Source organism: Nomascus leucogenys, chromosome 5 (assembly GCF_006542625.1).
Source record: "Nomascus leucogenys isolate Asia chromosome 5, Asia_NLE_v1, whole genome shotgun sequence".
Classification (NCBI taxonomy): Eukaryota; Metazoa; Chordata; class Mammalia; order Primates; family Hylobatidae; genus Nomascus; species Nomascus leucogenys.
Genome location: NC_044385.1, coordinates 40,255,894 through 40,279,664, shown reverse-complemented (window position 1 = coordinate 40,279,664; position 23,771 = coordinate 40,255,894). Strand labels below are relative to the sequence as shown.

Sequence of the window (23,771 nt, the reverse complement as noted above, 5' to 3'; positions counted from 1 at the left end):
TCACAAAGAAACAAAACAAAACCACGCACTCCCCCTCCTGTCTATGACCCTTCCTCTAAGCAGGAAGTTTTGCCCACTTGGTAACCCCAGTGGGGATCAGAGGAGTGAGTGTCATTTTCAGTCCAGCAGTACAAAGTGCCCATTCTTGCACTTTTATGGAAGGCAGTGCAGCCGGGCGGGTCTCCCATGACACATCTGCAGGGCTATATCTCACAGGAAGTAGTGCAGCTCTTCAGAGATAAGTTTCACTGGGGAACAAAGAGGGATTTTGTTCACTGCTTCAAGAATGATGCATTGAACCTGGGCCTGGCTTTTCAATTCATGGAGCTAGAAACAAGGCAAAAATGACCCAACGTGCTTCTTCCTTCTTCTCAAGTAAGGCAGAGTCATCTCCAAATCACCCTCCTCCTGCTGTCCAAAGACACTGAGAAAGCATTCTCTTTCCATTTCTGTACCAATCACCTCAGCTACCCCCACTGTACTCCCTGAAATCAATCTTGAACATTTAAAAAGTTGTGTTTATTTCACACATTTTTCCTCTTTTGGGTATCTAGGCTGTTCAGTCTGTTGAGATTAAGATGTCTCAAATTGTGGAAGCCATTGTTAAGGATTTCCGAACCTATTACTTGTAGCAAACTACCACAGAGCCATGGTGTTAGAGCTTTTTTATTTTTGGAAAAGCATGCTTGTGAGTCAAGACAGACTTGGGTTTGATGTCCAGATTCCCTTTGACTAGATATTTGACTATGACCTTGAGCAATTTGCAAACTTCTCTGACTTTCCTCATTTAAAAATGGGAATAATGATATCCCAGCTCCCATTTTGAAGTAGAAAATGGAATCTCAGAGAGGTAGAGTGTTTTGCCCAATGTCCACAACAAGTTAGTGCCAAGGATAGCTGGGCAAGGCTTGTTATGTGCACTTAGGAAGCTGTACTGGCTGGTGAAGCAAACGTATGACTCTCTGCTTTGTGTCTCTATCTCAGCTTTGGAGGCACAGATCTGACCACATTTGAATTTCAAGAAGCCATACATTTCCTGTGAGATAATGAGGTGTGGTATTGAGGCAGGCAGGATTTATATGGCAGTTAAATGTAGTTTGGTATCAAAAATATGATTGCATTATTCACTGTGGCATAGCAAAGATCACCTCTGCCCCCTTGCTTTTGGCTGGATCAGCAGATGTAGACCACGATTAAAGCAACACTGTCAAATATTTCTTTATAGTTTAATTTTCCTCTTACTCTCCATTGCTTGCAATGCCCTTGCCTCTGGGAAGAGTGGCAGAGTAAACATGGCTTTTCTTACTGGTTTTGTCCTTGCTTTTAGAGAGTGATTTAAGAATTCAGATTGGCCCTGGATTATCACCTTTGGTGTGTTGCACATGAGAATGGGTTAACTAAATAGGGACTGAGAATCTCCATTTGAAACTAACCAAAGGCCTTTGGGCAGCTGAGGTAGTGCTGGGATGGGGAGACCACCACTCCCCTGAAGCAGCCCATTTTATTTCCAGAATGCCTTCATTGTTAGACGCCAACAGTTTCAAAGAATCAGAGAAGTTCCATGATGGGTTGGGTCAAATGTGGAGCTTTCAGTCCCAGGAGGTAGTTAAACATAAACTGAATGTTCCCTTTTCAAGGAAGCTATCAAAGGGATTCCTGCTGGAGACTAGGCTGTCCTGAGTTTAAATATTAATTCTGCCACTTCTAAACTCTGTAAGTCTTAGTTTCTCATATGTAAAATGGGGCTAATAATGCTTACCCTACTGTGTTGTTCTGGGGGATAAAGTGAGACAGTCTGTATTAAATGCCTAGCAATAAATGTAGTTCTCTATTTACTACTTTTTTTTTTTTTTTGAAACAGGGTCTCTATTCTGTTGCCCAGGCTGGAGTGCAGTGGTGCAGTCACGGCTCACTACAGCTCGATCTTCCAGGCTCAAGCAGTTCTCAGTTCTCCCACCTCAGCCTCCTGAGTAGCTGGGACTACAGGTGCACACCACCATATCTGGCTAATTTTTGTATCTTTTGTAGAGATAGTTTCACCATGTTGCCCAAGCTGGCTTAGAACTCCTGAGCTCAAGAAATCTGCCCATCTTGGCCTCCCAAAGTCCTGGGATTACAGGTGCTTGCCACCTCTACTTACTTCTTTACAGTCATAGATATTTGATCTTTGAGTAAATTCCTTTATCAATGGAAAGATTTATAATGGAAAAGGTTCAGGAACTGTGGGAAATGGATGAAAAACTCATTTTGGGAATGCTAATATGATCATGTATGTGTGATGTCAAGACCCTATTGAATGATCCTTCTCAGTGTTCTAGGTCAATGTAGAGTTATTTGATGCTCAGGAAAGCATCAGTGGTCCAGAGAGTTGAAGTTTTTGTTGAAGGAGGGGAGTATTTATATTAGCAGTGATACCATGGACTTGGGTTAGTTTGGATGGTGAGGGTGGGATGGGGCAGCGTGGTGAGAGGCAAGGGTCTATGTTTTGGTGAAATTAGTAGAGTTTGATTCTTATAGTTCCTTATAATCTATACTTGGTATAATTAGAAAGAAGGAAAATAAATGGTTGGAGAAAGAAAAAGAAATATAAAAATGTGAAAAGTAGAGTTTCTTTTGCTATAGCTAGGATACCCTGGGCAAGAAAGGGGAATGGGAGGTTAAGTTACACCTAGGGCTTGAAATCAAACTATTTGAAGGAGGGATCTGGGTCTTAGGTAAGAGGGACTGATATTTTATAGTTCAATCAATGTAAGCAGTAATAATAAGAGCAGGGACAGAGTATACTGATCTATTCTTATAGAAGGTTTTCATGGGCTTAATAAGGGAAAGAAGGAAGAGCAAGGGGAGAAGGAGGTAAGAGTAGGAAAAATTTGAATTTTCTCTTCCATACATGACATTTACACAATACTTGATACATATTTATAGATTTAATTGAAAAAATTTGTTAGGTAGGTATGACTATCCCACTTACAGATAAGGACATTAAAGTTTAGAAGTAGGATATTGTTTAATGTCACAAAGCTAGAGGGTGGAAAAAATTGGCTTTGAAATTTGGTTTGCATAACCCCAGACCCTGTGTGCTTTCTATGGTTCCATGCTGCGCCTGAGCTGTATAAATTCCTAGATTGGCTAAGAAGGCAGGACTAACTGTCTGTGGATTTGTGGGTGGTCCCCTGACTGAAGAAAAACACCACTTTGTTTGCACCCTAGGTGACAAAGTTGCAGATGAGGTAGAGAGAGTGAAATCTACCCCCTTTTTGAGAAGACTTTTTCTCCTAGATCTGGGCTCCTCAAAGAGTGGTCCCTGGACCCTGTCAGTTTATAAGCTATTACTGGTCTGCGATGAGAAAAAGACCTTGAGCCAAACTAAAAATCAACTTTGTAATTAAGCACACTGCTTGATTCTACTTATATACTTTTTGTAGCAAGACTTTTTGGATGAAAGAAGCAACGCGTGGATTTACATTGTGATGTAATCGCCTCATCACATCTTGGAAAAGTACAAGCCTTTGACAGATTGGCTACTTAGCAAAGCACTATCCTAGAACCATCCCCTCACCAGGTCATGGCTAACATTTTAGCTGATAGTCCCTCAGGGGCTCTGCACCTCGCTCTCTGTTTAACAACTTTACCCGAGAAGAGTACAGCTCACATATGAGTTGAGCCAGCAGCTGAGGGACTTCCAGAGAAACGCAATTCAAGACTCTGGGAAATGGGAGATTTCAAAGGACACAGGCCTCTGTTATCCCTCAGAGGTCTTCACTTAGCCTCTCAAGTGAGCTGCTATTCTGAACAAATTTGACATACTATAACCTAGCCTGTGATTTTCCTACAATATCTTTCATTATTTTAGGAACAGGAAGAATCCAGGATTTAGAAGAGAGCAATTTTTTCCCCAAGGAATTTATTCTGAGCTGATTAAAATTGAGAGCTGGTGGTGATCCTTCAAAATTTAAAAAGAAAGTGTTTTCCTTAAGAAAACCAAAGCATCTCAAGACTGGTGTACTTTTGGTCAGAATAGACGCTTAGATGACCACATGAAAGGCAAAAGTATCTTATTTTCAGGGAATACGAAGGTGGAATGAAAGCAAATATATATCAGAGAAGTTCAGAGTTCAAAAGGATTTTGTATACAGGATTAAGAAACTGACTTCATCAAGATGACATTATTGGAGGAAAATATGTAAGGTCATTAACTGATATTGTCAAAACATATTTGTATCTTATAGGATTGGTTTACAATAGGTCATGCCTCCACTGCTCTTCCCTCTTATGCTCTAGCAAATTCCTGTTTGTGCTTCAAGATCTATCCTGAAGTTCACCTTTCCTGTGACGTCTTCTACTTTCCTAGGGAAAACATCTATCATTGGTATTCCTGCATTGCAACACCCGCCACAGGCAAACTTTATATTGACTATGTTTTTCCTCTGCTAATTTGTGAACTCCATGATCCAGGGGTAGTGACCTATTTACCTTTGCACTTCTTGCCCTTAGCACAGTGCTTGACCCGGAATGTACACAATGAATCGGCTCTACTGCTCTGTAGGTTAAGAGCATGAACTGGAATACCGAAATAATGCCTGGGTTTGCATCCTGGATCTGCCACTTATTGTGTAACTTATTATGTGAGTGGGTTGGTCATTTAACCTCTCTATGCCACAGTTTCTTCACCTCTTCATAGAGGGTAATAATTGTACCTATAGTGTTTGAAGACACAATGTGATAAACAATACATATAGAACACCTACGACATACCTGGAAAACAATAAGAGCTTTAGAAAGGTTAGTGATCATGTTGTTGTTGATAATGAGACTCTACAGGGCAGAATTAGGATCAGTGATTAGTGCTATCAGGGTAAGAAATAACTTTCTAACGAGGGGTAGGGATAGAAGGCTGAGTAGTTTGCCTTAAAAAGTAGTGGGCTATAGTTTTAAAATCAGTGTGGTGGCTGGGCATGGTGGCTCATGCCTGTAATCCCAGCACTTTGGGAGGCCGAGGCAGGTGGATCATGAGGTCAAGAGATTGAGACCATCCTGGCCAACATGGTGAAACCCCGACTTTACTAAAAATAAAAAAATTAGCTGGATGTGGTAGCGCGTGCCTATATTCCCAGCTACTCGGGAGGCTGAGGCAGGAGAATCGCTTGAACACCAGAGGCGGGGGTTGCAGTGAGCCAAGATCGTGCCATTGCACTCCAGCCTGGTGACAGAGGGAGAATCCTTCAATAAATAAATAATTAATTAATAAAACCAGTGTGGTAATACCATAGAGATAGACATATAGATCAGTGGTACAGAATTAAGAGTATAGGAATAAGCCCATATGCATATGGTCAATTGATTGTTAGCAAGGGTGCCATGAATACTTAATAGTATAGAAAATAACAGTCTTTTCAACAAATGGTGTTGGGACAACTGCGTATCCGTGTGAAAAAAAGTGAAATTAAATTCTTACCTAGCACTATATACCAAAATTAAGTCAAAATGGATCAGAGACTTAAATGTAGGAGCTGAAACTATACAACTCTTAGAAGAAAACATGGAGTTATCTACCTGACCTTGGCTTTGGCACTGATTTCTTAGACATGACACCAAAAGTATAAGCCATACAAGAAAAAATAGATAAATCTGACCTCGTCAAAATTAAAAACTTTATTGAATCAAAGGATAATATCAAGACAGTGAGAAGACAGAATGGAGGAAAATATTTCCAAATAGTATACCGGTTACAGGTCAAATATCAGCCGGGCGTGGTGGCTCAGGTGTGTAATCCCAGCACTTTGGGAGGCCAAGGCTGGTGGATCATGAGGTCAGGAGATTGAGACCATCCTGGCTAACACAGTGAAACCCCGTCTCTAGTAAAAAAATACAAAAAAGTAGCTGGGCGTGGTGGCGGGCACCTGTAGTCCCAGCTACCTCAGGAGGCTGAGGCAGGAGAATGGCGTGAACCCGGGAGGCAGAGCTTGCAGTGAGCCGACATCATGCCACTGCACTCCAGCCTGGGCAACAGAGCGAGACTCTGTCTCAAAAAAAAAGAAAAAGGAGAAATATCCATAATATATAAAGAATTATAACTCAACAACAAAAGCAAATGTCCCAGTTAAGAAAATGGAGAAAAGGCTTGAATATACATTTCTCCAAAGGAGATGTATCAATGGCCATGAGCACATGAAAAGATGCTTGATGTCATTAGTCATTAGGGAAATGCAAATCAAAACCACAATGAGATACTCCTTCACACACACTGGGATGGCTATAATTAAAAAAACAAAACAAAACGGAAAACATCAAGTGTTGGTGAGGATGTGGAGAAATTGGAACCTTCATCCATTGCTGGTGGGAATGTAAAATGGCACAGCTATGGTGGAAAACATTTGGTGGTTCCTCAGTAAGTTAACCATAGAATTCCCATATAAACCAATAATCCTGCTCCTAGTTACTCACCTAAAATTATTGAAAACAAGTGTTTAAAAATGTGGTATATCCATAAATTGGACTATTATTCAGCCTTAGAAGGAATGAAGTACTGATACATGCTACAACACGGGTGAACCTTGAAAGCATTATATGGAGTTAAAGAAGTCAGATACGAAGGCCACATATTGTATGATTCCATTTATAGGAGCCATCCAGAATAAGCAAATCGTAAAGACAGAAAGCAAATTATTGGCTGAGGGAATGGAGAATGGAGAGTGGCAGCTTAATGGGTATGGAGTTTCCTTTTGGGATGATGATAATTTTCTGCAACTAAATAGTGGTAATGGTTGTAAAAACTTATGAATGTACTAAATGCCACTGAATTGTTTGTTTTAAAATGGTTACCTTTGAACCTTTGTACATAGTTGGTGGGAATGTAAATTACTATAAGCACTATAAAGAACAGTTTGGAGGTTCCTCAACAAACTAAAAATAGAGCTACCATATGATCCAGCAATCTCGCTGCTAGGAATATACCCAAAAGAAAGGAAATCAATATATTGAAGAGATATCTTCACTCCCATGTTTATTACAGCTCTATTCAAAATACCCAAGATTTGGAAGCAACCTAAGTGTACATCAGCAGACAAATGGATAAAGAAAATGTGGTACATATACAGAATGGAGTACTATTCAGCTGTAAAAAAGAATGAGATCCCGTCATTTGCAGCAACATGCATGGAACTGGAGGTCATTATGGTCAGTGAAATAAGCCAGGCACAGAAAGACAAACATTGCATATTCTTACTTATTTGTGGGAGCTAAAAATTAAAATAATTGAGCTCATGGAGATAGAGAACAGAAGGACTGTTACCAGAGGCTGGGAAAGGTAGTGGGACAGTGGGGAGTGGGACAGTGGGGAGTGGGAAGTGGGGATGGTTAGTGGGTACAAAAAACCAGAAAGAATGAATAAGACCTAGTATTTGCTAGCACAACACGGTGACTGTAGTCAAACATAACTTAATTGTACATTTTGAAATGATTAGAAGGGTATATAATTGGATTGCTTGAAACACAAAGGATAAATGCTTGAGGTGACAGATACCCCATTGACCCTGATGTGATTATTATGTATTGCATGCCTCCTATCAAAACAACTCATGGAACCCATAAATATATACATCTACTGTGTACCCACATACAAAAATAAATTGGTTATCTTTATGTGTATTTTACTGCAATAAAAAGAAGTAGTGAGCTTCTTTTTGTAGCAATTATTCAAACTGAAACTGAAAAGCCACCCTTTGGGGGTGCTGTTCAGGGCACTTGCACAGGGTGCTGAAGCTTGGACAAAATGACTTCAAAGGAAGTCAGTGACTGTGAGTGAGCGAGGCCTCTGCCTGTGATGTCAGGCAGGCTGGGAGCCAGGGTCCTGCATCCTGGCTCTGTGACCCTGGGTGGGGCTTAACCCTCTCTGAGCCTCCTCTGTAATGCAAGGACAATAATTACAGGGTTGTTGGGAGATTTATGGTGGGATCGCAATGCCTGACACATGGTAAGTGCTCCATAAAGGCCAATCCCTCTTACAGTTTTCAGATTCTATAATTCCTTAAAAGAACCTTCCTCATAATCCAAACTACATTTTCAAAATAATTAAGAAGTGTTTGGGAGCTGTGAGAGGATCCCAGAAATCAGGGAAAATCCTTTTTTTCCCATCTTGTTCCTATGGAAAGCCACTGCCACGAGATCTGTTTTCCAGGCCTTGAATGCTTTTGTTCCTCATATCTGGGTTTTCTCTTTTCTCCAGCCTCTGCCTCTGAATGTGAAGGAAAACTGGACCAGCTCGGCGTCAAGCCTGTGAGTAGAACACCCTCTTAGTTCTTTCACAGTTGGTTTCTGGAAAACATCTCTATGTCCAGATTACTTTGTGGGTCTCAGCCCTCCCAGTGTTTTGGCTTCATGGTTTCTGTAATACTTCATTTCATTATGATGTGACTGTAAATGGTCAGTCACCTTCACTTTCTCTAGCTAATTACACCCACAAGGATTTCCACAGGCCTGTGGCATTTTCAAAGAGCTCACACTCATGGATTTGCCAGAAATCTACAACGGAAATTTTAAAAACAGGCATTCTTTGACTTCTGAATGCCTAATTTACAAAGGTCAAATATCTATGGAAGCATGGCCCTTGCTAGGCACGGAGCTGGGGCAGGCTTCTCCTTCTGTGGGTCCTGGAAAGGGAGAAAGAGTTTTGATTGCCATCTGTCTTTCCTTCTTCCTGTGGGGTCAATGGCTAAGGAATTAGTGAAGGGGATTGGGAGGCAGGGGAAGAGATGTGTTTTTGAGAACCCTGCATCTTCACAGGCATTGCATGATGGCCATATGTGATAGAACCTGGAGTTTGGGTATCAGAACTGGATCAGAAATCTGGCTCTATCTTTAAACAGTTATCTTTTATGACTGTGTTTCCCTGGAAAATTATGTAACTTCTCTAGGCCTCAGTTTCTTCATCTATGACATGGAAGATAAATATATTTATCTTGAAGGATAATGGCAAAGATTAAATTAGATAAAATATGTACGACAGTACCAATAATAATGGACTTTTCTTTCTTTCTTTTTTTTTGAGACAGTGCTTGCTCTGTCACCCAGGCTGGAGTGCGGTAGCATGATCTTGGCTCACTACAACCCTTGCCTTTTAGATTCAAGTGATTCTCGTGCCTCAGCTTCCCGAGTAGCTAGGACTATGGACTACCACCATGGCTGGCTAATTTGTGTATTTTTAGTAGAGATTGGGTTTCACCATGTTGTCCAGGCTGGTCTTGAACTCTTGGCCTCAAGTGATTTGCCCACCACAGCCTCCCAAAGTGCTGGGATTAAAGCCATGAGGCATTGTGCCCAGGCAATAGCATTCTTTTATTGAGTACTCACTATGTGCCTGGAATTATTCTCTGTGTTTTAAAGTATAACTTACTTCCAACAACACTAAGGGTCCTACTTTAATCCCTGTTGTATGGATGTGGGAGCCGAGGCCCACATAAGGGAAGGGCCTTGTCTCATGTTCAGAGCTGGGAAGTGTTTAGTGACAGGAGTCAAACCTAAGTAATCCAGTCCTAGTGCTCATACTATGCTAAGCTATACTGCCTTCTCTTTTCTTCATACAAAAGCTAAATCCTCACTATTACATGGCTTTCAAAATAGTTGTTGACAGGAGAAAGAGAGGGAGTTGAGATGTAAATCTGATGTTGCTGAGATTTCTAGATATTGCCTCAATGCTGATCTGTGTCAACACCGTGACTGGCTTGGCTTTTGTGGGCCTTACTGGGGATCCAACTTTGGTTCATAAAATTCTTTTTATGGGAAAATGCCTTTGACATTCTAGAGAACAGTTTCACATGGGATACTTTTCACTAGTATTTACAGTAGTACTAGTGGTATAGTAATAATTGTCCTTACTCTTAGTGAAGGACAATATACTTAACATCTTTTTTTTTTTTTTTCCTTTGCTTTCTTAAAATGTTTAGTATGAGAGGAAGGGGGAATCGGAAAACTGGTTTTGGTTTTCTTTTCTAAAAGCAGAAAACAATGTAATTAGTGGGAAATTTACTCATAATCTTGATCTTTAAAATCTTCCGCCCTTTCATTCCATTAAGATTGCCTTTTTTTTTTTTTTTTTTTTTTTTTTTTTTTTAAAGAAGGAAGAAAAGAGGCATAAATAGCCAGGCTACTAAATTCTCTTTAATGACTAAAGCTAATAAGAAGTGGCTCTGGTATTTCATCCAGCCTCTCAAATAATGGCTCTGTTGTTTTGATCTCAGAAGTGTAAGGGAAGCTTTATATTCAGGGATGGGCGTCCCTGTCTCAGGCACCTGAGAGACTGCATTATATATTTGAAAACCATTTTACAATGTCCCTTCCCAGAGTGTGAGGCCATTGATGCTTTGATGTGGTTAAGTAATTTAGTACAATCATGTAATAGATTAAATTAGATTTCAGCTTCCTTGAAAGTTTTGAAGAGTACACATGAAATGAGTGTATCCACAATCTTGGAGCACTGGGAGCATTTTCCATTTTTTATGTTTTATTTTTTCACAGGCTTCCTTCCCTTAATCTTGAATAGAAGCAGAGGAGAAATTGCTGAATTTCATTCTGTAGTGTCCCTGCTTGAGTGGGAGAAAAGAAATGCATGTAGGGAAGAAAAGAGGGAGATATTTTATAAGATAGAGTGGAAGAAGCTGTTTCATTTTCCATAAAATAAGTGTTATGTGGTGGTGGAGGGAACAGAGGCAAGAACAAAGACTTCAGAAGGATTTGTAGAGGCAGACATGAGTTTTAGTCTTGAGTCTACAGTTTTTTTGTTGTTGTATTATTACATTTCCCTGAGCCTGTTCCTAATTCTGTAAAATTGAAATCATAATATTAAAGTTGAAAATGAGATGATGTAGATAAAGTGGTGGACATAATGCCGGTCAGAGTCAACACTTAATACATGGTTGTTTGCTTTCCTGTGATTTCAATTTAGTCAGTTACATATGGAATATTTATTGATAAATCATATCAATATGTATTGAATATTTATTTTGAAACATACACTTGAGTGCTGTATAATGCATTGAGTTAGACACATCAGACTATGCACCTGACATTTTTGGGGAATTAGAGTAGCCGAAACTTAAAATATTCCCAAATGAACTCATGGTCCCCACTTTTGCTAGTATTGGTTAGCTCAGCAAATGGTACTATCTTCACCTGACTGCTTTGCCGTCTTTTCCTAGGAAAACTAGGTGTCACCCATTAATCACTGCCTGCTCCTCACCCCTTATAACCAATTCATCATCATATACTGTCAGTTTCTTCCAAAATATTCTCAGATCCATTAATTTCAGAGCAATGTCTCCAATTTCACTCTTAGTAGCTGCATCCAAGCAATATTTATCTTTTTCCTGAGTCACAGCAATAGGCTCATACCTCTTCTTCCTGTGTATTTTCTCATCTTTCTCCACCTATTCTTTAAAGAGAGAGCTTTCATAAATGTAAATCTTATCGTGTTACTCCTCTGCTCAAAAGCTTTTACTAATTTTTTATTGCTTTAATGAACAAGACAAAATCTGTTTTGTTTATCACTGTGTACTAGGCACCTAATATTAATGCATTGCATATAAATTAATTCAATAAATATTTGTTAAATAAGTGATCTCTTTTTTCAGCATCCATCTGGCTGCTTTTAATGGCAAAACCCACACTTAACCTTTGCACCAACCTGACAGATTCATCTCATCCACTGCTACTCGATATGCTATGTTTTTCACATATATAAACCTGCAAGGATGATAGTATAATTTTTGCTTTAAATCTTCACATATAAAACAATTAAGAGGAAAAACAATCTTTGATATTTACCCAGGCATTTAATACTTCCAACGGTCTTCATTCCTTCCTGAAGATCTGAGTTTTCATGTTATTGATAGCCCTCAGTCTAAAGGGCTTTTTGAGAATTTCTTTTAAAATGACAAATTATCTTAGTTTTCTATCTAAAAATGTCTTTATTCTGCCCTCATTCTTGAAGGATATTCTTGCTAGATTAGGATTCTGGGTTGGCATTTATTTTTTTTCAGCACTTTAAAGACGCTGATACACTCTCTACTGGCTTCCATTATTTCTAGTGAGAAGTTAGCAAACATCTGAATCAGTTTCGCTTATATGCTATGTGTCCTTTTTCTCTAGCTGCTTTCAAGATTGTCTTGCCTTTGGTTATTAGTTTAACTATGATATGCTTAGGTGAGATTTTCTTCATATTTACTCTGCTTTGAGGTGATTGAGCTCTTGAATCTGTAAATTTATGTCTTTCAGGAAATCTGGAGAAATTTCAGTCATTATTTTCTCACATCTTTTGCTGTGTTGGTTGTCTTCTCTTGCAACTCTAATTACATGTATGTTAGATAATTTGATACTTGTCTATAGGTTTCTAGGATTTGTTTGCTTTTCTTTTTTGTCTTTCTTCTTCAGATTGGATATTTTCTGTTTATCTTCAAGTTGGCTGACTCTACTGTATTCTCCACTCTGCTTTAAGTCCATACTGTAAATTTTTAAATTTCAGATATTGTGTTTTCCGTTCTATGACTTCCTTTTTTTAACAGTTTATGTTAATTTTCTGATATTTTCTATTTTTATTTATTATGAACATATTTTTCCTTATATGATTGGGCACAAATTATGATAGGTTTTTAAAATAATTGCTTTCTAATTCCAACTTCTGGGTCATCTTGGGGGTTGGTCTCTGCTGATTATGTTGTATCTTGAGAACAGATCACATTTTCCTGTTTTTTTATATGTAGAATAATTTTGGAATATATCTTGGACATTCTCACTGTTGTATTGTGCAGACTATTCTATATATTCTTCCTAAGAGTGTTAAATTTTTGTTCTGAGAGAATGTTAACTTAATTGGGTTCAAATTGAAAAATGTGTCCCTTTGGAATCTATGCAAATTTTAATTCAGTTCTATTATTCTTATTTTAGCTTTTAATAGCTTGCCACAAGTGTGCATAATTCAGAAGTCAGCCAGACTTGGATGGAGTTTATATACAGAATTTGGGGCTTCCCACACTTGTTCTCTCCTTTTTGAGAGCTCCCCCACTGACTTTACAGCAGTTATGGTTACAGTGAACTCTGTTCTCTAATTTTTCAGGACAGAAAGATGCTAGGTTTTCTTCTGGGATTTCTATCAGAGTTTTAGCTATGTAGTGGTGCCAACTGTGGCCTGCCCTCAGGGTCGATCTATTTTAAAAGTGATACTTATTCTGCTGCTTCCTTCTCTGCAGAACTTTTTTCTTTTGCTCACTCTCTGGTAACATGAGGTAGCTGTTTCTTCATATATTGTCTAAAGTATATAGTTATATGCAGAAGGCTTGGTGCAGTTGGAGCTTCTTCATCCATAAGAGAAAAAGAACCCTATATGGCACATTTTGAACGGCTCAAATTTGTGGGCAACACCAATCGTCACGATATATTTAAAAAATTGTTGTGGTGTATACATCCATGTTATCAGTGAAGTATTAAAAAATTGTTGTGGTGTATACATCCATGTTATCAGTGAAGTATGTATAATTCATATTTGAACTGTCATATATGCATGTCAAAGCTTAGTGTTAGACCATTTAGAAAAAAATGCATATATTCATTATTATATACTGCATGGTAAACCAAACAACACACAATAGATTAAATTGATGTTGCTGTTAAATTAACAATAAATGATAATTACAAAGTGAGAATGGCAGAAATAAAACCATGATCAACCCAACGCAATGCTAGGAATTCGATGATGACAAAATTTCCTTTGTGTATCTGTAAATTTCAGTAATTATGAATTATCTGAGCTAGAGTAGGGTGTAACATAGCCAAACATTTTGAGGAAATCAGCCTTCTTAGTAGAAAATGGAATTCATATCTTTGGGAGACTCTAATGATATGCTAATTTTAGTTTATCAATATTAACATTTAAAACCTTTAACATCTTAGTAGATAACTTACTAGTAAGTTGGAGATATATCAAGTTTTCACCCTTAAGAACTGCAGAAAAGACATGCACTTAAGGACTTTTTATAGGAGGTAGTCATTGGCCACTCATCTCTATCTTGAGAAACTCTAGGCACCGAGGTATTTGCTCATTTTGGCACATTTTCCTTGCTCTTGGCTATGGAGATGAGCTAGGTCAAGGGGCCACTTTCACTGCACAGGCCTGAGAAGAACTGAGGTGGGTGGGGTCAGGCAAACTATGTTCTAGACAATAAAGCCTAATCTCTTTTGCTTTGGCTTTCATCTTAAGCTTAATTCTTATTGAATGCTCTCTGTAAGCCTTTCATTGACTTTGGAAAGAACTGAGAGTTGAGTGTTAACTTGCAGTAAAAGCAGGCAAAGTAGGACAAAAATTGACAAAGAAGAGAAACTTCATACTGGCTCTGGAGTCAATTGCATATTTAAATATTTTAATACAACCTCACCACGTGGTCATGTGAAATTAACAAGTTACCTCACTTTGCATAGCCTCATTTTCTCATCTACAACGTGGGAACAGTTCTAGCAGGAGCCATCTAAAGATTTACTGGTAGAATTGAATCATATAATGCATGTAAGGCATGGTTCCACTAGGCTGTGAAGACAGAGGCCACTTTAGTCTTGCTCACCGTCATCCAGGTCTGTTTGGCACCATGTGCGGCACATGGTAGGTGTTCAGTAAGTATTTGATAATTAAGTCAGTGAATAAAGAGTACAGTGCCTGAAACATAAAATTAATAATCAATGGAAGTTTATTCCTTCTCCAACCAACTTGTGTGGTAGTAGGAGGGATAGGGTTTGGGCAGAACCCAGTAGGACTCACTTGTCAGATATGAGAAGAATCTGGCTATCATTCAAAATTCAGGGCAGGAAGCAGCTGGCAATTGGCATCAGGAGTGAAGAAGACAGATCGAGACCTATGAGGCTGGCCCCAGGCAAATTTGTGATAAATGTTAATCATTATTATTTTTATAGCACCTTGCATGGGTCTGTTTTACACCTTTCAAAGCACTTTTTACGGCTATGATTTTGCTTGTTTCTTAGGAAACATCTGAAAGGAAAGCTGCTGGCTGTTACATGAGCACATGTGTTGGTGTTGTGTGTGCATGTGCACAAAACTTATTTTTATGTGGCAGAAAATCCTATAAATTATGTATAGGATTGAAGTCAGAGAATCTAGAGTTGTTTTGGCTCTAATGACGTTGACCACCTCACTTGAAGTTTAGGAGAATCACTTTCCCTATCCTGAATCTTAGTTCTTACTACTGAGTGTAAAATCTTGGAAATTAAGCATAACTGCTCTGTGCCTCTGTTTATTTATCTGCAAAATGTACATAGAAATATATACTGCCCAGTATATATTTCATAAAGTTGTTTATTCACATAGCACATATTTATTTTGTCCACTGTCTATCAGTCCATGTTATAGGAGCTTGGGACACATGAGTGAACAAATGAGATGGAGATTGTTGTAAGGTAGAAAGGAGTGAATACATGCAAAACACTTATATCAATCAGTGCTTGTCATAATAGAGCAATCAATGGAGGTATTATCTTGAAAATGAACAAATTGGCAGGGCATGATGGCTCACACCTGTAATTCCAGCACTTTGGGAGGCCGAGGAGGGGGAATCACGAGGTCAGGAGATCAAGATCATCCTGGCTAACATGGTGAAACACCATCTCTACTAAAAATACAAAAAAATTAGCTGGGCTTGGTGGCGGGTGCCTGTAGTCCCAGCTACTCGGGAGGCTGAGGCAGGAGAATGGCGTGAACCCGGGAGGCGGAGCTTGCAGTGAGCCAAGATTGCGCCACTGCACTCCAGGCTGGGTGACAGAGCGAGACTCTGTCTCAAAAAAAAAAAAAAAAAAGAACAAATAATATTTTCCATGGTCTAGATCAGCCTGTATTTTAACATGTGTAAAGGGAGCTATTACAATTCAGAAAAACTATTTTGTTTTCACAAATCCTGGCTTTTAAAACTATTTACTTAGATTTGCTAAGGACTCAAGAGAGTCAGCTTTGAGTTGACAAAAGATCAATTTGTTGTAGTTTGTGCTTTATTTCCTGGGTTGATTTTTCTTACTTAGCACGAATGGTAGGAGACTGTTAGAGCATGTGATTTTCAAGGCAAAGAGATTTGCAGGGGAATGGAAAATATGCTGATTTAATATCATCTCTATTATGTAAAACACATAGTAAATGCTCAAGAACTGACTATTGGCAATTATTTCTTTTAAAAATTTGTAAAAATAATATAACAAAGAAGCTTAGGACAAACGAATGACTTGCCAGTGGCAGGACCCTTTGGCAATGCAGCTTATTGTAGGTGGAGATTATTGAGGGTAGTGAATATTCATAGAAAACCATAAAACATATACTATGAAAGCCAATAGTCTAAATAAAATCAAGCTGTCTTTGAGAATGGTCATTTTTCTCAATTAAGAATCCAGTGGATTAACTAGGAGTGTGTTGGAGAGATCGAAATTTCACGTTATTTGGTGATATCCTTCAGCAAATGGATTTACCCTCTTATTTCTCAAGGCATTCCTGTAAAGCAGAGTTGAAGTCAATGTTTAGACTTCTGGTTCAATACAAACAAGAAGTTTCTGAACAATGTAATATCCAAATGCAGAAAAAAGCTTTTGATTGTTTTCTACAACAATGGAAATTAAGGGGTGTAACCTAAAATGCAGTGATGATGAATTTCAGTGTGTTTGTGGAATACACAGCTGGTTATCTGCACAGCGGATGCCTTGTGATCTGTGCATTCTATTGGAATGCCATCAAATGGTCTAAATGCCCCTATCTTACCTAAAGGATTAGAGTTGATCTGGTTGGTAGGCCTGGTATTATAGGGAGTTTCTCACACAAAGTTGGACATCTTGGCAGCTTATTGCATGTAGATGAGATTTGAGCAGGAAGTTGAGTAGAATAAGTGAAAGAAGTCTCTTCATACATATATACTTGGGAAATTGAATATGGTTCCAAGATTGGGAGAACTGTAGAGATCAATGAAGATCAGCAGGATGAAAATATGTGAAGGGTAGTAATAGACATTTTGGTGAAACACACATTATAGTTTTGTTTGCCTTTATGTCAACTTGGTATATTAACTTGGTACCTGGGAAGGCGGGCTGCAATTACTGATCTAGGTGTGAAACGGACACAATAGCTGTTATGCTTATTTAAAAATTGCCCATTCAGCTATTCCTCATCATCTCTAAAAACCAAGTTGGAATCTGTGAGCCCCATGGTACCTCTTTTTTATCTTCCTCCACAACGAAATGAGTGTTTGCATGAGATGTTCTTGCATAAGAACTTTGTTATCACCTGGGCAGTGTGTGTGTGTGTGGGTGTGCATGTGTTTTAAACAAACAAAAAAGTGAAGACTGGCCCTAAATCCTAGCTGGCTATGGAAAGTAAAGTCATTATGAACACCTGTGAGTAATGACTTATTCATGAAAGTCTCTATTAGAATTCTTAATTGTAAAATCTTTCCATTCTTGTAGAGAAATAATGTCCAGTGCAGAATGGTTTTGGGTGATTTAGTTCAAATTAGCCATTGAAATCACAATGGGTGGGACCATACTACTGTGAGACAAAGCAGTGGTTTCCAAACCTGGCTAAGCATCAGAATTGCCCGTGAACTTATTAAAATACATACACTAGACCCTACTCACTGAATTAGTGTCTCTTGGGGTAAGGGACTTCTGAATTTTTTGTTTGAATTTTCATCATATTTGATTCTGAAGCACAGGATGGTTTAGGAGTTATTGAGATAGTACATTGAAGCCATTTCTCTCTATTAGGATTTTTCCAAGTGCGGTCTGTAGTCCAGTTGCGTCTGAGTCTTGGAGTGGAAGTGTGAGAGTGGAAAGTGAGGAAGAAGTGCAGATTAAAATACAGATTCCTGGGCTTCACTTTAATCCTGCTGAAGCTGCATTGCTAACAAGTGCCTCAGATGATTCTTACGTCAAAAGAGTTTGAGAATTATTATTGTGTATTCCCCTATGAATGGACTGTGGATGGAGGAGATTTGAGCTAGTTGAATTGACCCTGAATAATGGGAAATATTTCATCCAGAGAAATGGGGAAGAGAGCTGACTATCCTGGAAACATATTCAATCCTAGGCAAGGAAATTTATCAACATAATCTAGTTCTTTACTTAATAACCATGTTATGAAGTAGGTAGTAAGTTACTCATTGCAGAGGGCCTTATTTGAGGTCCCAGAGTTAGAAGAAATGGAAGCAAGATAAAAATTTGGGTCTAATTGACACCAAAGCTTTAAACCTGTCTACACTCTACTAAATTACCAGCAAATCTATATTAACTGGTATATAAATCAGGAGAACTAAACTTTAATCCCCACTCTGAGTGTGTCTATTTCTGTGGTGTTAGCTATGTCTTTGGTCCTCAGTTTCCTCACTCTTCAGAGCATAAGTGTTATATAAGAATATGGCTCTATTGCCTATAGTGATATTTCTTCTTAAATATTGAATGAAAGACAATGGACCACAGAAAGAGTATCCTTGGGAAACGAGCCTGACATCTGAAGGTCACAATATTCTTCTCTCTTCTGAGTAATTGTCTGAAGCCAATTTTGAAGTGTTTAAAAAAGAATTCTATTTTCCTCATTTGTGCAGGTAGGCTGAGACAAAAATTCAGTGCGTTGAAGATGTATTGGGACTATTTATTTATTTTTATATCTTACAATGCTCCCAGTCACCTGCCCTCGAAGTGGGGCCATATATATTAACACCAACACAATCTCAAGAGACTATTCAGCAAAACTAGAAAAATAAAAAATGGTCTCACATTTGCTATGGCTATTTGCACTCTACGTTCCTGGATAAATGATGTCCAACCCCTGGGAACCTCTGTGTACCAGTAAAGGTTAAGGGCCTTTTTTTCCAGAATGCCTGCTCTATTTATAATAGAGACTGCCCCATCCTAGAACTAAAAGCCTGTGAGAAACATTAGCAGTGGCATCCAGGCAGGCAGGAGTTTTTCTGACAGCCCCTTAAGTCATCCCTACCAATGCCCACATGATCCTCAAAGGTCAGCAGGGGACTGAAGTCGTGACTTTGAATGCATATTGCATGCTCTTCAATCTGACTAGACTTTTCTGAACGATATCTTCAGGTCCCCAGTCATTGCTCAGTTATAAGGCCCTTCCAGACTTAGCACTTGTACCCCAGGTCTTCTTCAGGTCCTTGGCTTAACTCTTTCATCTCCTTGCATCCCAATTTCCTTATGACTGGCCCCATGGGACGCTGTCCATGGCCAGTGTTTGGCACTCAACACTCAGTTGGTGACTGGCTTTGTTAGTCCCCCCACCATTCCACAGCTTCCTGAGCACTGGAGGATAAGATAGGCAAGGGCCTTAATGAAGATGACCGTGACCATATGTGGGTTTGCCAGAAATACTGCTTGTTTATTTCCTTCTCCCTGTTAATAATGTTCCCTTTCACTTTCAAATGGTTCTGGTTTGAGTGATTAAATTATATTGTCACTCCATATAGAATGGTCTTGGTCTCATAGAAATGGTCCTGTAGTATCACACTACCCCCAGTGTCCAAAATATACAGAATTTCACAACAAAACCTTTCTCTGATTAATTTTCATGGATTGTGGAGCTTTTAAAAACTTAACTGCTTCTAGCACTGTCCCTGGTGCACTGCAAGCCTAAATCAATGGAAGTTAACCATATTAGTAAATCTGGTCACTCGAAATGTTGCCAGGGTTAATGTGAATAGTGAACCCACAGCCAGTTAGCCCAGCACAGCTTCTGTAAATGGTCCTGCTCACTCCCTATAAGCACATGCCAAGCTCTTTGTTACAGGAGGTTCCAGTACATACTTTCCATTTTCAAACTAAGTCTGAAACTTCTTTGACCAGTTTCTACTTTCTACCTTCTATTGCATTATGCTTTGTTCACCAATTCTGTAATTCATTTTTAGATAAAGAGAAGTGTTAAAATGACAGAAGATGCTATTGCAGAGGAGAAAGAACTGAGAGATCTGGATGTAATACAAGTTTAGTAGCTGAAGCAATCCAAAGTAAAGGAGGAGAGATAGCACATGAAAAGAGTATCTGGTGGAATTTTACAAGTGATGATAATTCTTTCAAAAAGAAGGGGGATTCAGGGTGAAGGGAATGGGAAAGATTGGGGAGAGGTCTAAAAGTCCTTTTTTGTTGTCATTTGTTTTGAAATGTTTTGGTTCCAGTGAAGGCTCTGTTTCAGATGCTACAGGAAAAGTACTTTCCCGTCTTGGGCCCAAAGGAAGTGTGTACTCCCCCAGGCTGCCAGATTCCAGGTCTTGGAATGAATGGTGAATCTTGGAGTAATCACATGTCCTCTGCTAGGAATGCATTCCTAGAGATTTGTGGTCTCCCCATCTGGGCTGCAGGTGATGGATTAGATCAGAGAGGAGGAAAAGGCCCGAGAGGGGATTCATGACCCTGGGCTCAGCAGGGGATCTAGCTGGATTAACACGAAGGATTCAGTCATGGCCAGGCAGAGAAGCTTGCCACTCTCAAGTGCGGCATGCTTGGGTCCAGTGCTGGGAGCAAGCGGTGGCAGTCTAAACGACAGTAGAGGAACACTGGTGTCTGGAAACAAAGTAGATCAGAAAACTTCCTAAGCAGCAGAGGTCACAGGAGCCATGCACAAATACATAGGCAAGCACAAGGATGAAGGACAAGGAGCTGATCATAAAGAGACATCTTTTGGCATGAAATTAGCTGTGAATTACTTGGGGAAAGATCAGAGTCTGTGACCCTTGAAATACGTGAAGTGCCTTGGAAAGGAAGGTCCAAGTTTCTAAACAAAGTAGCATGTTCTCTATCCTAACTCAGAAATGGCTTATTTAGAGAAGGCTGCACTTAAAAAGATTGGGTTCGAGTCCTAGGTTTACCCTTAACTTCTTAAATGTATTTGGACCTGCTCCATTTAGGCTCAATGTCTTCAGTTAAAAAAGTTGAACTCTGTGTCTGTGCTAATATGGTAGACACTTACAACTATTGAAATGTAATTAAATGAACAAAAATTCAGTTCCTCAGTCACACTGGTCACATGTCCAGTGGTCAATAGCTACATGTGGTTACTGGCTACCACATTGGACAGATATAGAACATTTCCATCATCATAGAAAGTTCTTTTGAGCAATGCTGCCTAGATTATCTCTGAGTTCATGTACGAATCATGAAGCAAATTACCATGTGTCAGGGATGAAGCCAGAAGCCATTTCTGCCCACCTTAAGATCTCTCTGTGGCAATCTTTGCAATGAAGCTCCTATTTGAGCTGGTGGAAACTTTCTTGAGCTGAACCATAGTCTGAGGCTCTTCTACTCAATCCTCCTGCCTCCCTATCTTCTTTCACAAGTAGATCTTCATTGTAATATAAAGACTTTCCCTGCCTACTGTTTCTCCCTCTCCTTTCCCTTATACAGACATTGTCCTCAATAAATCTCTTACACTTCCACCTCCAAATTGGCCTATGGTTTTTGGAGGACCTGAATGAACACATGAAGAAATGTTCTTCACGACAGACAATTAGGATCACCAGAGAATATGACCATAAGTCATGGTTTGAGCAGGCAGCCAGGCCTATATGATTTATGAGCCCTCCATGGCTTTCTTCCCACTGTGTACTTCCTAGAGATGCCCCGTTAATGATTTCTTGCCTCTCAGTTTTCTAGCCTCTGCCTTCTGCTTCCCCTAACTTTGTCCTGCCTACTCTCTTGGAGCAGATTCTATAGTCCCGAGCTGATATTTGATTTCTAACCACTGTCTTGAGCTTGATAATTTTGGCCATACTTTTTTCAAGGCCTATCTTTGCTCAGGTTAGAGACCTTGATTCTCCTTTCCTCTGTACTCCATGATCATGACCACTGGTTCATTTCTAGCCTTGGGTTTTGGAATCCCAGCTTGGGCAAATCAGTAGGCACCTTCTTGTCCAGAAGGGAAGGTGGGCAAGACTGCAAATGAAGCTCTATGTAAGAAAGTGAGATATTCCAACAGGTGGATGGGAATCAGATATGCCATGCCTGAGGATCCAGTTCACTTGCAGAAGCATACCCAGAAAGGTGCAGGCCAGTCAACAGGATTTCTTGAGTCCTCTTAGTTTTTGGAGTAGAGGCTAGGAAAATAGGAAAGGCTCCTTAGAAGGCAGTGGTGGTATATATCATACCATTCATTCACTTAAAAAACAACATTTGATGTGTGCTTGTATCATGCTAGGTTCTGTGCTGGCTGGAGATGAAAATATGAATTACCAGAGTCACTGCCTGGTGTTCATGGTCTAAACTTTAGACCTGAAACAGGAGCTCAGGAACCACATCAGAGGCAGAAAACTAGGAATGAAACTGTTAAACAAAAAATTCTAGTTAAACTATCAGCAAGAGGGAATTGATCCTGTGGCAGTGTAGGTGAAAATTAAAAAAAAAAAAAGGGCGGGGAAATTGAGATTGAGAACTAGGAGGTGGTTACTCTAGCTCTCCTACTTAAGACAGCTTTGGAGTTTGGACTCAAGCAGCTGTTGCTGGGAGGAGAGAAGAGGAGCAGAAGCTGAGATCCGGGGAGCATCCACCACTATGCTCCATGATAGAGACTTTGCAAATCTCAGGATGCTACAATCCCTGAATGACAAGCAAACTATTTGTGGGCTCATAGAGGAGCTCAACTGGGCTTCTGATTATAATTCATCATTCCATAACAGCTAGCATTTGGAGATTTCTGCTGTTTGTAATATTTGTCAGTTAATTTGCAGAAACACACAGCGTTCATCCAGTTAAATAACTTGTACTATAGACAGGAGTAAAGGAACTCAGATATTACTGCATGTAATGGAAACCCAAGATATTAGAGGTAAATGTAAGATAGAGGTTCAGTTCTCTGTTATATAAATGTCCTTGTGTTTATGGAGGCTCTGTTTGAATTCATGAAAGAAGGATCCAGGCTTCTTTTCTTGTTGTCCTGCAATTCCTCAGTGCTGTTGTCAACCACATGGTCCAAGATTCTTCACTACCATGCCTGGATTCCATCTACAAAGAAAGTGGGAAGGGGAGGTGATGAGCATGCCTTTTCCTCAGTGGTAGAGCTTGGATGTTACATACACATGATCAGCTATGCTCAGATTTCACTGGCCGTGATTTACTTTCAGGGTTCCTGGAAGAGGTCACATGTCACGGCAAAGACAATGAATACTATGGGGTAATTGTCTTCAGTCATGGGCTTGTGTGCACTCTTAATTTACAGAGTGTTGCCCACTTCCAGCACTGGCCCTGAGGAGGGGGTACTAAACCTTCTTTTTGCCACCACTATCCCTTAGACTTACCTCTATCAAGAAATTTTTCACCCTGGGTTGGAACTCTGCATTTATTTGCATCTGTGAGCCTCTTGGCAAGCAGAAGCTATTGCACCAAGTCTGGCACAAAACAGATGCTCAAAACACAGGATATCTGGCTCAGTAAATGGCTAGTGAATGAAAGAAATCCTTTAGGAATAAAATGTTACAAAATCTCTGCATGAAAAAGAGACATTCCCCTAAACACCCCCTCTCCTGCCCCTTTTTACCTGCTAGGACAGGCTGGGCTCATACATTCTTTTTTGCAATTGTTGGGGATGATTAAAAATAATTTATTTACATTATGTACGATCGACTGAAGGAATGACTAAATAGGTGTGGAAGTTAGAGATTTGGCATTCTTAGATACCAAGGGCACTGTGAATTTCGTCCTCAGGCCTCTCTGAGCCAGTGACTTCACTCCACTTCTCTGTGGGCAGAAAC

The 23,771-nt window shown here is 39.5% G+C and overlaps 1 long non-coding RNA gene across 2 annotated transcripts in view; it reads left to right on the top strand.

Moving 5' to 3' along the window:
- LOC115835153 overlaps positions 1 to 23,771 on the top strand; it is a 201,766-nt gene that overhangs the window by 34,782 nt on the left and 143,213 nt on the right. For both annotated transcript variants that reach the window (XR_004030098.1, XR_004030097.1), the window contains exon 2: positions 8,225 to 8,274. This is a non-coding gene — a long non-coding RNA (uncharacterized LOC115835153). The remainder of the gene's footprint in view (positions 1 to 8,224; positions 8,275 to 23,771) is intronic.